The sequence below is a fragment of the Mytilus galloprovincialis genome, chromosome 6, assembly GCF_965363235.1.
Source record: "Mytilus galloprovincialis chromosome 6, xbMytGall1.hap1.1, whole genome shotgun sequence".
Taxonomy (NCBI): domain Eukaryota; kingdom Metazoa; phylum Mollusca; class Bivalvia; order Mytilida; family Mytilidae; genus Mytilus; species Mytilus galloprovincialis.
The window spans coordinates 52,614,815-52,625,730 of NC_134843.1; the positions used below are offsets into that span (position 1 = coordinate 52,614,815).

At 33.4% G+C, this 10,916-nt stretch overlaps 1 long non-coding RNA gene across 1 annotated transcript; it reads right to left on the reverse strand.

Annotated features, from left to right (window-relative positions):
- Positions 1–1,412: 1,412 nt before the first annotated feature.
- On the reverse strand, positions 1,413–8,336 carry LOC143079866 (uncharacterized). The gene is made up of 2 exons (XR_012979507.1): positions 8,251–8,336; positions 1,413–3,272 (listed from the first exon to the last, which is right to left on the reverse strand). It is a non-coding gene; the product is annotated as an uncharacterized LOC143079866 (long non-coding RNA).
- Between the last annotated feature and the right edge of the window lie 2,580 nt (positions 8,337–10,916).

The window sequence follows — 10,916 nt, forward strand, 5'->3', positions numbered from 1 at the left end:
ATGATGGTATATTGGATAGGACAGAAATTTAGCCTTGCAACAGGCCACCTACGGACCCCTCAACGATTTGTTCCCAAGGGTCTTACCATGCAGAGAGCATGGCACTTTCTTTCCACAAGGCATCGGATTGTATGTCCCGATTTTTACGGGACGTTGCTGCGTACTTGTACATCCCGGACAGCCAAACGGACGCCCCACTTTGGCGAGGGTTTTTATTGCCGGTCAACGAAAGACCAATGGTGACCATATTTTCCGTTCTTGGGGTTCCATGCAAATAAATCACTTTGTAGAATGTTTAACTGAAAACGTATTACACAGTTAGGGTGGTTTCTTTCGTTGTCTCAAAAAAGTCCCATTGTTTCGTATCAACCAATAGTATAAACTTAACAAGCAGGGTCGCAGTGAAACATTTTTTTATAGCAGTAAAATTTAAAAAAAAAGTCTTTATCTTAATTATCCCATATAAAAACCCAATAAATGCCGTGATGTCTTTTCATGTTTTTGACAGGTTGCTATTTCATTGTGCTCTCCAAATGTTCTTTTATTTTCACTTAGATATAAATAAGGAATTATTTGAATACATTTACTACATAAACTAATATAAAAGAAGAAGATGTGGTATGATTGCCAATGAGAGAAACGACCAAATGGCAAAGAAATTTACAAGTTAATGTCACCGTAAGGCCTTCAACAATGAGTAAAACCCATACAGCATAGTCAGCTATAAAATAATACATGTAATTCCGATTGGTACGAATTTTAACTGTTTTATTTTCTTTTTAAATTTGACTATACTAGGAATTCATCTCATAAGTAAAGCTTGCAAACTTATGTTTTCTATCAATGTGATTTTTCCACGGCATTTATAATAATTCAAAATCCTTCTCAATGCAACCAACAACCACTGATGTTATAAAAATGAATTACAAAAATAACAATGATTAATTGTTTGATTGTTGGCGTTTAACGTTACTTTCTGCGCTCTTTGTTTTATCATGGCAGCCTACCTGGGCAACTAGGCCCTTTCTCATTACAAACCTAATTTCCACTGTAGTCTGTACTTGTATTAGTTCTTACATAGAGTGGCGTTATGAAAGGCTTTACAAAATCTTTTCTATGATTTGTGTTTGCCAAAATCTATCTTTTTCAGTATTTGTCTGAACATACATATATTTAAATCATAATCTTCATAAATATGTAAAAATCGGAAATATGAGAGTAAAACAAAATGAACAAAATGCGGTTTTGAGCTATTTTTCAGGGACGCTGATAATTTACTTGGTCGTCTTTTCAGAAATAAGCCAATGTTCGAATCTCAAAGTAAATTAAGTTTACCTACGAAAATGTGAATTTTAGTAAAGATTGAAAGTCTTTCTGAAAATGGCCCTGGTGTGAAATAAATTCTGAGGAAATTGGCTCTACAAATTTATTTAAGTATACTCAATTGGACACAGAGTAAACATGTTATTGTAGTAATGTCAATAATATTTTTACACTTTTTACATAAATCATATTTTTTAAAGTCTACAGAATGTTTCAAACGTTTCGATTTCTGAATGTTTAGCCGATCATTTGATATTATACAAAAAGGCTGGTCCACGTGAATTCGTTACCAGTAGAAAATTTCTATCTTTGTCAAAATAGATACCATAAGGGCTATGAATCCCATTTTCCTTTGCTAACAATCGACGCGCATGCTTTCCATCTGGTGAAAGTACGACTATACTGTCATTTCCACATGATACCACGTACACGTTGGAATCGTTATCAACTGCTACTCCAGCAACATATTTCAAAATTGATTCGTCTTTGTATTCCCAAACCTTCTGTCCCGTGACTGTGTAGCATGTTACGGTACCTGATTCATATTTTGTGTGGTATATCTGGCCTTTTGATGTTGTTACATAGTTCCAGTTATGCTCGCCATCGACTTTAACTACTGTGGTGGCAGTACTTTCACTTTTGACGTCTGCTATTTGAATACCACTTCCTGTTTCATAATATATTAATCTTTCATTTTCATTTGTAATGCCGTAGCACTGATTGGACGTTTTAATCTGGTTTACAATCTTTTTATTGACGATGTTGATGATTTCTATCTGATAAGGCTCTGCATTATGGGTGACAGCAACCGTGATTTCATTAATATATGTAACATCTAAAGGAAAATGTGATACAGGTATTTCACAATCAAACAACCCCTTATCATTGTGGATTACAAGCCGATCATTGGATTGGTCTACGAAGATAATTTTACCAGACGGCATGATTGTGCAACCCGTGATTCCAATTCTGTATTCTTTTTTCGATATCTCAATTTGTTTTAGTAAGGTAAGATTAATGTCATTGATTGTTTTGGATATCGTTGGTATCCTTTTCTGAGCTTGTTTTTCTCTATCCGTCGTCATGGAGATCGTTGATGGTTTTGTTGTAACGGATATCTCTCCGATCTTTGTCATGGACAGTATGTCTGACATCTTGTTGTCTAGTTTACATTGTAAGTGTATTTGTTGTAAGCCACCATCTTCTATTAAAGACGTCATGAACTTCTCTTCCTCTTGGATCTTGGCCTCAAACATCTTACCGCCAAAAAATGTCTGAAGGTCAGTTGCAAAACGTTTAGTTGCAGCTATATTGTTCTGTAGCTCATCTATTGTAATCTGATGGACAGAAACTTTTTGCACAAATCTGTTTATTTGAGACATGACCTTTTGTTCCGCAGCTTGTAAATCCTGTTGTATTTCTTGTTCAAGTTTATCTAAATGTATGTTTATTTTAGCACGCATTTCTTTTACATCTGTCTGAAAACCTTGCCGCTGCTGTTTGATTATCTCTAGATTCTGCCTTCGATCTTCCACTATTCTGTCTATGTTGTTTTTCATTTCTTTTAAATTTTGTTCCATAATTTCAAATAATGCTGAATTCCTCGAGGTTTTGACAATTTCATCAATTGCTAACAAATCACATTTCTTGTGATTTGTTATGATGCAAAGCGGACAACAAAGTTGTTCATGTTGAGAACAGTAGAGCTGATATTTTTTGTCATGTGCTGGGCAGTATTGGTTTATACTTGCTATTATGGGCGGTATTTGTTTATAATCATCTATTGAAGTTACCTCATGTTTTCTTGTACCTCTTGAAGCTCGATGGTGTTTTTCACACGATGTGCATATCCCTTCGTTGCATTCCGGACACCAAAAGGCAGATGCTTTAACCACGTCCTGAGCTTCACACACGCCACAATATGATCCACTAGCTGAAGCCATTCTAATCTTAAAAAAAATGAAAATTATATAGCTACTGACTTTAAAACGTGCTTGAAAGTACTAAAAATCCGTTTCATTTTATTTGTATTCCTCAATTTTGGACAGACAATATCGAAACAAGAGGCTCTCAAGAGCCTGAATCACTCACTATGACATTTTGTATTCATTTTAATTTTAATTGCAATCAGATATATTTGCTTATAAGTGAATCTTATTTAATCATATTTTTAAGTAAAAAATCTTAATCTAAGATCAAATATTCATATCAGGAAACTGATATTTGACCAAAATTAAACTTGTAAATATCCCTCAATCTACTTTTTTTTTTTTTTTTATTTGTCCCCGATTCCCTTCCTAATAAAACTTATATGCTCATTTAGTGGAATAAGCACTTATAAAAGAGGGACGAAAGATACCAGAGGGACAGTCATAATTTGAAAATAAACTGACAACGCAATGGCTAAAGATGAAAAAAGACAAACAGACAAACAATAGTACACATGACAAAACATAGAAAACTAAAGAATAAAACACGAACCCAACCAAAATCAAGGGGTGATCTCAGGTGCTTCGGAAGGGTAAGCAGATTGTGCTCCACATGTGGCACCCGTCGTGTTACTTAAGTGATAACAAAGCCGGTAAATAGTATAATTCGGTAGGTCACATTCATGAAAGGGAAGGGATTGTAGTTACGACGTAAGGAACATATCCGAATCATATTCCATAACGGTCAACCAATTCGTGATGGCGTCTGTAAAATTTACGAAGGGATGATTTTAACTTCACCGTTTGGAACTCTTGGTTTAATAGATTCCCTGTGAGCAGCAACCCATTATCAAGAAAATCATAATAGGAAATGCAAGCACGACAATATATATATACCCCGTACGCAGGTGCTGCTGGAATGTTGCTACCTCAAAATGGAAAGTTCATAATTGGAAAGCTGACATCATCTCTTTTGTCGTAAAGTTTTGTTTTCAACCGACCCTCATTGTCAATTTTCAGATGTAAGTCAAGATATGTGGCCGACTTAACTGTATCTGCAGTATCCTTTATTTCTAGTTCGATTGGATAGATGAGTTCACAATAGTCAACAAAGTTCCTTTATGAAATCAGCCTCAGAAAAAAAATAAAAACGTCGGCAAAAGAGGGGCACACTTTGTTCCCATTGGAATGCCGACAATCTATTGAAAAACACGTCCTCCGAACGTTACAAATATGTTGTCAATCAAGAAATCAAGCATCTTGATAATGTCAGTTTCAGAGAACTGTTTGTTTGAATCAGAGTGATCAAAGTAGGATTTATCCCTCCCTACGACAAGATACTTGTACATGTTGTATCGACGTTGGCCATTCTTTTTATGAAAGAAAGCAATACCAACTCTTTTAATTTGTATTTTAGTGGAATTTTAAGTATCCACATCTGATTTACGCCACCTCTAGAATAGGCAGTTTCACAAACACTTTGAGGCCCGTCTTTGATTTCTGATAAAAGAGATATTAATAATTTAGAAAGAGGTTTCGTGGAGCACTTGGACGACCCAGCAATTGCAATATACCGTTGTTTGTAAGGACATGTATGTAGTTAAGGTATCCAATAGAGTGATGGAAGATCCAGTTCTTTATCTTTGGTTGAAATTCCAAAGGAACACATAAGGTATCAATTGACAGTTTCAACCGTGTAAACGTTATTGTAGAACTTGTTTTGCTGATACTTAATGTTTCTTTCTATCTGCTAGTTTCTGCAGCTCCCCAAAAAACTCTAAAATTTAAAAGAAAAACTGTAATCAATCAGCTATAAGGATTCGGTTGACTTTTTTGTAGATCTTTCTTTCTGGTATAATTTATGTAAAAAACCGCCCAAGTTTGAAAACAAATATCCTCTTGCAATTACTCCTCTTATGGGTCAATTGACGATTTCAACCAAATTGGCTTGTTTGCAGATCATAATTATCCATAGTAACATTGAGAATGGAAATGAAGAATGTGTCAAAGCGACAACAACCCGACTAAAGAGCAGATAATAACCGAACACCAAAGGGTCTTCAACATGGCGAAAAAATCCCGCTGTGAATTGCTCTCTCATGACTTTTTCTTCCAAAATAGTCTTTAATAGCTAAACATTTTTTTTCAGGGACAATACCGCCGATAGTGGTCACTTGGCAATGTCAGCAATGTTGACTCACTTGACGTTTTTGTGAATGTGAAATGTCACGATATGTTTTCGGCCATTAGTCTTTGTTAAATTTACACTTTCCAAAAAATTGTGCAGAATCTATCTACGTTTCAAATACAGAAATACTTTGCATGAGTAAAGCTTTATTCTGTTCAGTATCATATCACTGGAAGTAAAACTATCATTTGTTTACCTCTCTTTTACCTTTGTACAAGCTTAAGTAACCATGTAACCTCAAGTTTACAAATATTCTACTGCAACACTAAATAAAAAGAACTAATGGTGTTTTGAAACACCTAATATACCTAATATATATCTTTATGACCCAGCATTGTTATACTGCAACGAAATGTAGGTTTAATTTCCTACAACTGTCAAATTCAAGGGAATATTTTTTTGTTTATTCGTATGCAACCGTAGGTAACATACTAAGTGCTATGATTTAGCAGTACTAAACCTTAAGCGTAACACCTTTCCTATTTTACAATATCTCTATCTATATATTATTATTGGTTCTGGGAAAATGCAAAACATAGTTCAGACTATCTTTCAGGGGCAATAACTCATATCAGATGTCATTGACAATTGCAGCTATTTTGACTGATGTTTTTGCTTATCATTTCATTTCTAATTACAGTTTCCATTTGTAATGTTTTTCTTCAAAAATTAGTGAAAAAAAACCTTACAATGGCGGTAACTCTTGTAAGTGATCATTCATGTTGACTTAATTAGTTGATCTGATTTTGAATACTAGTATTGTTGCTTAACACAGTTTCCCTCTATTATGGTTTCTGCTAAATCGCACATAAGGTTAAAAAGAATTGTTGTCCAATCTTTCTGAATATTATATAATAGACCAACCTTGACCTTTGATAATTTGAACCATTTCACTAATTCTCCGATTAGGTTTTGAACCGCGGTATACTACTGTTGCCTTTATTTGAGGTGTTTAAATCATAAATGGTATTTAACCTTACTGTTCAATGTTTTGCAACATCACCCCTCGGGGCAATTCTCAGTGCTTGATTAAATCTGAATAAGTATCTGAAAGTAATCAGATGTCAGTATTTATTTTTGTATTTATTTTTGATGTGGCTTAATCGATGTCGTAAATGCATCAGCTAATTGGAAAACCAAGTACACTCTATTATTCCAATGTAGTATTTCCACTGATGCTAGTAGTAGATGCTATAAATCCAACCATTTTGACATTTACACCATTTTAACATTCAAAGGTGTGTATGCATGAAAGATGATAACAATTGTTAAATAAATTTCAGCAACCAAGGTCTTTTCATGGATCAAATTCCTTATCACATGTTTTATCTAGTAATAAGACGGTGCTATTACATTTTCCCAGCTTTAGGGTGGCATTTTGTAAACCCATGGTAGGTGAAGGAAGTCAACTTAGGAGTGCGGTGATTGGATGTAAGAGTACAATTTAATGTTTCATTCCTCTATAAATAACTACAATATAAATTTTGAAACCCATTGAAATATTTTATACATTTTGACATTCAAAGGTTTGTATGCATGAAAGATGATAACAATTATTTAAAGAAATTCCAACAACCAAGGTCTTTTCATGGATCAAATTCCTTATCACATGTTTTATTTAGTAACAAGACGGTGCTATTACATTTTCCCAGCATTAGGTTGGCCTTTTGTAAACCCATGGCAGGTGAAGGAAGTCAACTTAGGAGTGCTGTGATTGGATGTAAGAGTACAATTTAATGTTTCATTCCTCTATAAATAACTACAATATAAATTTTGAAACCCATTGAAACATTTTCTAGAGAATTATTCGAAAAGACTTCAAAATTTCAGAAATTTAGTGTTAAATGATGGGAGGCAAGGATATTAACCTAAAGGAGCTTCGTTTGAACTTGGTCATGGTACTTTTTGGCTTCAATTTTGAAAAAAAATTATAAAGTACTAATACCACATATAAATGTTTATCCATGTTTTTATTATAAAAAGTGGTAAATTTAAAAAAATTTAGTATTGTCGCCTATGGCAGAATAAATAGTACCGATTTCCCTGGTGCGTTTGGCGCAGTTTAAACGGTTTCAGAAAAGGAGCATTTTTAAAATCTTACAAGGATGAATACGACAGAAGAAGACCTAAGAGGACGATGATGACGTCAATGGAAAGGAAGACGAACGAGGACAGAAGAAGAAGGACTACATACGCCAAGTAATGACAACAGCTAACATGCAGGCAAGATAATAGAAAAAGAAAAAACGAAAGTCAGAATTATACATGTTATAGGTGTGCATGTCCACAAAAAAATTGCAGGGATAAAAAAAAAATTTAATTCCCAAAATGTTTTGATACTACATTGTATATAATGATAATATTCTGTTTGTATTGTTGTTAATAACATAAACAAAATTAACATCGAGAAGATGACTCTATTTACTTGAACGGAAATGTCTAAATATACTGCATTTGATTTTCTTTTACCTTTGAATATACAAACTATTCTCGACATTACAAAAAAGTATTTCATCAGAGGCGGATTTAGAGGTTTTTTAGGAAGCCCGAACTCCAACCTTGTCTTGGGAAAATTTAGTTCATTATATAGGGAATCACTGAATCATGGCAGTCAGGCAGTCAGTGGTCCCCCACTTATGAAAATTTCTGCATCCGCCATTGATCATGGTGTTTCTATAGAAGCTATATATAAATCTGTGGTCATCACAAAGAACTGAAAGTACTTTTGGTTTATTCTGCAAATCTAAAATTAAAGATATTTGCTAATAAATTGAAAAGTAGATGATATAAAAAAAATATTATTAGTTTTACCTTAAATGTTTATGTCATTCAAAAATTCTTATCAAAACATTTCATGTCTTCTCACAAGGTCAATAAATCTACCCGGATGTTTAAATGTCACAATACACGTAATGCATGTATACTTTTCATCAAAAGAAACACAGCACATATACCAAAATTGACTGTTGCATTCTTTTCATAAATAAAGTATATATTCCAGATGTAAAATGAAGAGTTTAGACTTTATAGTCAATAGAAAGAGAGCCTCGATAATTACAAATAATTTTATATACTTAAGAAAAATTATAAATAGACAGTTAACAATAAAATATAAACTAGCGTGTCTCAAAAACGACCCAGCGGGGGCTTTATAAACTAGTTAAAGTCGTTAAACGTCATTCTGTAGTTGTCGTATGTCATATATAAGTGGCGGAACCTGAAAACCTCTGACTGCACCAATGTTTCCTTAAATAATCAATATAAATTTCCTGCAAAAAGGAGATGGACTATTACAAACTCGGAAAAATGCGAAGCTTGTCATAAATGGTATCAGGATTACATACTTTTTTTCTATATATATAAAACTTGAAAATAACATCGTTTTTGTCTCAATTCCATTCGAATGATCAGCTCAGTTATATTCACATCAATGTCAATCTTGAAGAAAAAAAAACACAATTGGCATATATTTGTAGCTTAAGTGAGTTTTCAAGTACTTATGCTTTAAAACTATCTGGCATGTTTCTGTTATCGTGGTAAGATAATTGTTTGTATCAATTGTTTCAAGAATGACAAAAGGACGCGTATTTTAACATTGCGCATCACTGTCGTGAAGAATCAGTACATCTACCATGTATATCCAGATGATAAATTGTATTTGAGTTTGGCTGTTCCTGATGAAAGTAAATGTCATCACGGAAAAGCTTCTCGAACGCATCATTATGTCATCCTTCTGTTTCAAAGTCTTCAATGAACATTTATTTACTCTTCACTGAATTAAAAACATCTATTGTTTATTCTTAATTTATCTTATGTTTGCATTGACAATCACATCCGATATCTTTGTATTTCTGAAGGAACCCGTCTCAGTGATATATTTACATGATCTTTGATTGGTCTTTAAACCGCCTTAATGGTGTCCTAGTTTAGACTGTTCGAGACCGAAAACATCTAATAAATCATACAATATATATTTATAACAGCAATACTTAACACAGATTCACCATAATTAAACGTCGAGAAACAGTGGTAACTATTTCATCCATATTAAAGGACGAGAAACAGTGGCAAATATTTCATGGAGATGGTAAATATCAAGAAAAATTGGCAACTTTTTCATCACAATTAAAGATCGCGAAACAGTGGCAACTATTTTATCAATATTAATGACCGATAAACAGTGGCCACTATTTCATGAATATTAAAGGACGTAAAACATAGGCGTATAGTCAATCTATATTGAATACCGATAAACAGTAGCAAATATAACATCCATATGAAAGGACAAGAACAATTTCGCAATACTTCATATAATGTGATCTGTCATTTAGTTCGACAAAAAGAAGGGCGTGACACTTATATTGTCAATTATAAAAGAGAGCATGTTTGACAGGTCAAAAATGTTTCTTGCATCAGACAACTTGCACGGACCAATCACGGACCAATCACATATAGTACACTGTAGTTGAGAAATTATCTGAAAAAGTATTATTTGCCATGTTCATGCATCTTGCACCCGCAATCTTTCTTCAAAAATTCAGGCATATTTATTTGGAGAATTTTAAGTTTCAGTATTAACTAGAGTATATAATGCACCAGCTATTGCCAATTGAACACTCTTTCTTATATTTCTTCTAATAAAATATTATAATTCAAATGTTCAACCCCCTCCCCCTAAAAATCATATTGTCCGGTGTTGTTTTCTGACAACTAAATCATTCAAAGCACATCTGAGTGAAGTAAACAAGCTTCCGATTTATTTCTACAAATATGATAGATTATATAGACAACTTTTTCTTAATGGTCTGATTATATTACATCTAAAGCATGTGATACAATTTTGCATTTTCAGGGTCTTTTAAATTTTGTCCCAAAGGGTTATTTCCCTCCTGTTACAACTGTTTTTTTTCACCTTTGGAAACGTTTAAAAGACCAAGATTTAGTTTCTTGTAATGTAATGAGAAGAGCACCATTTCCTGAATGTATGACTCCATATGCATATGTATAGGTGAATGACAGCCAGTTTGAAAAATCCGAACTCCCCAAAGATCAGAACTTAGAGAAGAATAATTTTGTTGTTCTCTCCTGTTACAGCCTTTTAGTATACCTTCTGAGAATATTTCATTGACAGCTCTGTAACAGTAAATGTGTTTTTATAGTATCTTATTAAATTGTAGATGGAAGTAAACTTCTACACAATTCGAATAAAAGAACAAAAAGTACTGTGTAATTCCTTTCTGTTACGTTCTGTCATGTTACTTGATGGATGAAAAGTAACAGCATAGCCATAATCAGCAACAGGAAGGATGTTAAAGACAATTTCCCTGATGAATCACAAACTTTAAGTTAATCTACTATATGCTAACTATTTTACTAGTATTTAATATAAGTTATGATCATCATACTAAATAAATCTCAACATAATATACAGGTTATCGAATGAAAAGACAGGGTTTTTACTTCTGATAACAGCAGAG